The sequence below is a fragment of the Thamnophis sirtalis genome, unplaced genomic scaffold (assembly GCF_051295495.1).
Source record: "Thamnophis sirtalis isolate CommonGarterSnake01/CBP01778 unplaced genomic scaffold, rThaSir2_p1.2 scaffold_12, whole genome shotgun sequence".
Taxonomy (NCBI): Eukaryota; Metazoa; Chordata; class Lepidosauria; order Squamata; family Natricidae; genus Thamnophis; species Thamnophis sirtalis.
Window position 1 is genome coordinate 43,874,496 of NW_028261392.1, and position 4,709 is coordinate 43,879,204.

A 4,709-nucleotide genomic window follows, 5' to 3' on the forward strand; every position below is an offset into this window, starting at 1 on the left:
TATTTGAATGGAGGTTTGTCTGGGCAGAAGTCAATCTGTTCTGACCCCCACTTTGTCCGTTCAGAAATGAAAGCCAAACAGAATATTGAGCTGAGGTGGCGCAGTGGTTAAATGCAGCACTGCAGGCTACTTCAGCTGACTGCAATTCTGCAGTTCGGCTGTTCAAATCTCACCGGCTCAGGGTTGACTCAGCCTTCCATCCTTCCGAGGTGGGTAAAATGAGGACCCGGATTGTTGTTGGGGGCAATATGCTGACTCTGTAAACCGCTTAGAGAGGGCTGAAAGCCCTTGAAGCGGTATATAAGTCTAACTGCTATTGCTATTGCTATTGTTCAAAGGAATGTTTTTTATCAGTCCTGGCTCTTGCTGGCTGCGAGCCCCAAAATAAACACAGATAAATGCTCTGGCAAAAGTCCTAACTCATAAACTGCTACAAAACAGGATTATATAAATCAAGTCACTTATCCAAGTTGGCTTTATTTGATGTTTGCACGCGAATGGGGAACGTTGACTTCTGCAACCAGGGCGTGGCACCATCAGTCCCTTTTATCAGCAGGAGGAGATCCTAACAAGCAACAGCTGCTCATTATCATCTCCTGTGAGTCCTCAATTGTTCCTTACGTTGGTCAGCCCTTCTCCTGCGTGCATGCCGAAACAACTCACAGGAGGTTTCTGTGTCAGCCTCCCTTGTCTCCTCCCCACTGATCCAAGGCTCAGTCGTTACCTGGGGACCAACTAGTCTCTCTGCACCCTGCTCGGAGTCAGAACCCTGTCCAAGGTCCTCCGCATCCTCCAGGGCTGACTCATATGACCCCTTGCTGTCAGAGTCTGGTGGCAGCTCCAAAGGCTCCTGCCGAGCCACAACAGAAGACTATGTTAAGAAATCATCCTCCTCCTCCTCCTCCTCCTCCTCCTCCTCCTCCTCCTCCTCTTCCTCCTGATCACAGCTTCAGTATAATGAAGCTTCATTATAGTTCCCAACAGATACAGTTTGCCTGGAAGTCATAGCAAATAATTCAAAATCATTTGGGATTAGGAGTTCAAAGGTTAACTTCCTTCAGCAATTTCTACATATCCTAAACTGGTTGCATGTAGCCCTAAATATATTAACATAATATTTTAAAAGGAAGCTCGGTTTATGTTTCCCAATAAATTAAATAAGTACGTGACTTTTCTTAGCATATGAATTTTGAGTGCATCAATGAGACAGGTTTTTGGTTCTGTAGGTGCAAACTATATCCAGAGGCATACATAGATAAGATAATAACATATCTACTAAAGAAATGTTATTCTCTTTTTTCGGGCAGAGAAAAAAATATAAAGGAAGAGCTAACAAACCTAAATTCTGAGTTTATATTATGTCTTACAGAGAGGTGACTGCAATTTAACTATTGTCAGATGTTCATTTTACAGTGAATTGTTGAAAGGCAGAAAAACAAAATTGGAAATGGAGGAAGAGGAATAATTAGTTAATCAACCTTGTACAGCTTCTGATAGTTTATAATTCTACCATGAATTATTGAACTGAATAAATTCTTGAGGTCACTTGATAATTGTGTATTACTTTAGACTCATCAGTCCTTCTGCTTCCTTTTAACTATAATTAGCTTTATGGAGAAAACAAGGACATTTGGAGAAATTATATAGTAACATCTGTTGTAATAACAATTGACAGGAATTCTAGATTTGTTTCATTCAGGACAAAACAATAACAACAGTGCATTAGCAGCGTAGTAAGGATTAACCAAAGGTTCTTAGTCTGAAATATGATCTGCCTTTCCTACCTATTTTGTATTCAGAATTAGCTTTCTGTAGTACAGTATCCTGACAAAACATCTGGTGGGCACCAAGCTAAGTAAGCTGTTTTATCTAACTTATAATTTTTAAAAAATATTTATTTATTTATACCCTGTTTCTGCTTCTTTCATAAGTGGCATAGTGGCCAAGAAGTAATGTTGGTAAAATTGATAGCTTAACCTTCTTGTTGTATAAAGAAATATTTCTTCCTGCTCATCGATTTAGTCCAGGGTGATAGTAATTTCCAGATGTAAGTATTTCAACTCCACAATAGAAAAACATTACTTTAGACTGTTGCTTAATGGCTTTTGTGGGGGCTGCATGTGTGAAAATGACTGTCCTTTTACAAGATTAACCCTAAGAACTTCAACTAAAGAAGGAATGGAATCTTCCCTGCATGCAAACTCTTTGAATGGAGAAAAGCTTCCACACAAAGGTCTTTCTCTCTAACCTTGGTTATGTTTTGTTTTGAATTCTCTTCTCCCCAGGCCTGTTCACCATTTCAAGATTCTTCCAACTGTACAAGAAGGATATTACAATAAAGTACTAATTACTAGAGTAGTTGTGTTTGGAGTGGCTAGTATTGGTATTGGTATTGACTTGATCAATATGGTATTGAGTATTGAGTGGTCAATGACTGGAATGGTTTACCTGACTCCATTGTTACATCCTCAAACCCCCCACAGCTTCAACCTTAAACTGTCTACCGTGGACCTCATCCCAATCCTAAGAGGTTTATACCTGCTATCTTGTATATTTTTGACAAACTAACAAATACAAATACAAGGATTCTTTGGTACTTCATTTCACAAAGAGAACTTTCTGGGATATGTACATTCCCACTTCTGAAGATTCTTATTGCTAGGTGATCAGTTGTGACCAAAACCTCTGTATTCTTCAGATCACAAACACTACTGCAAGGCATCAGTTCCCTATAATGGAGAAACTCTCTATTTCTAAAGGCCATGCATTCATGTCATTATATTCTATTACCAGCAGACAGCCAGTAGAAAAGCTTTTGTCAATCTATGAACAGATCTGTCAGCAAAAAGGAGACATTCAAAAGTCCCAATTATGCTAGTAGAAGAGTTATGACACCCAGAGAGAAGTGGGCACCAGTGAAGAAGTCCTTGCTATTAAGTGGAAATGCACTTTCATGCAGACTTCAGCTTAAATGAACCTCAGTATGCAAGAGCTTTTTGAAGAGCTCCTTAATTTGGAAAAGACAAGAATTCTAAATCTGCAGGTGGATGGTAAGTCTGCAGCAACAAAAGTATATTAGCAGAAGCATGTGTTCTATATGGCAAGATACATTTGACACCTCATGTATGACTAAAATAAATACATCTTTTATAAATTAATGACAAAGTATGTTATGAATGAAGGCAAATATACATGTCTCAGAATAATGCGGCAGGATCCAATCGTCACCAGGACCAAAGATTTATTTTTCCAAGCTTTCGGGCTCTCTCTCTCCATAATGTGTGCAGTATTATATGTGTTGTATTTATAGGGTGTCTGGTTGTTTGTGGCTTTTAGTTGTTAATTAGGGCATTGTTAGCCAGCTATTCTGTTATTTTTTCCCTTATGTCACCATTCATTCATTCATCATTGCATCAATCATTTCTCCAACAATTTTTGTCCCTTCTCAGCCAACAATTTAATAGCTGCAAAATTTAATGTATGTCCTTGTTCTTTGCAATGTGAGATTACCAATGAGTTTGGCTCACCTTGTCTAACTACTCACTTGTGTTCTCACATTCTTGTGGTCAGTTTCCTCCCTGTCTGTCTATATAGTCACAGGAACAATCCATGCAGGGAATCTAATAAATTACAACAGAAGATTCTCCTGCCTCTAAACAATCTTTGCACCACTAGATTTTCAAGATAATGGTGTGGTGGTGGTGGGGTTGTATGCTCATGCGCGGATCGGCCAAACTGGTAGTAGCGGTTGTGGGAGGCTCTGCCCACCAGCCCAGATGCTTCTGTGCATGTGCAGAAGCATTGTGCACACACAGGAGTGTGCCTGAACCAGTAGTAAAAAAATTGGCAACCCACCACTGGGTCACAGGCTTGCGTGGGGGGAAGAGTGCATTGCATTATGGATGTTTGTACATGCACTTTCGGCCCATGGCAACAAAAGGGTTAGCCATCACTGGCCTAGAAAAAGAACTGTGATGGTGCAGTGGTTAGAATGCAGTATTGCAGTTCTCACTGACTGAAGGTTCACTCAGTCTTCCATTGTTCCAAGGTTGATAAAATGAGGATCCAGAGTGCTGGGGGGCAATATACTGTCTCTGTAAACCACTTAGAGAAGGCTCACTTAGAGAAGACTGTAAAGCACCGTGAAACAGAATATGTCTAAGTTTTATTGCTATTGCTATTTTGAATGTTAGTAGCCTACCATAGTTATTGTTTAACTTGGAAATCCTTTGAAGAGGGATTCCACTAGTGAGACTTTTTAAATCTCCATTTGCCAAGTCTATAACATGTTGAAACAAGCTATTCTGCTCCAAAGCAGTTAGTTGTGTAGAAACCAAGTGATCTGGTAGCTTGCACTCAATCTGATTCCTATGTTGCAAGAGAAGAAAGCAGAAATAATTCTTCTCAATTCTAATCTGGGCTAACCTTTGTATGGGAAGAGTTGCAAGAATCAGCCAATTAGCAAAAGGAGCAGAACTGTACAAGTTCTAGATTTAAAAACAAGAAGACAGCCTTGAATTTGGAGTGGTTACTAATAGCCAGTTTGATGTAGTGATTAAGACACTAAGCTAGAAATTGTGTGATCTAGTCCAATCATAGGAATTAAGTCAGTTGAGTATCCTTGTGCTATCCTTCTCTCTCAGTTCTAGGATGAAGGCAAGGGCTAATCTCTTCTGAAATGCAAGGACTTTAGCCCAGACAGTTGGCAG

At 39.8% G+C, this 4,709-nt stretch overlaps 1 pseudogene; it reads left to right on the forward strand.

Annotated features, from left to right (window-relative positions):
- Positions 1–1,201: 1,201 nt before the first annotated feature.
- On the forward strand, positions 1,202–3,079 carry LOC106554747 (GTP-binding protein Di-Ras2-like; annotated as a pseudogene).
- The last annotated feature ends 1,630 nt before the right edge of the window (positions 3,080–4,709 follow it).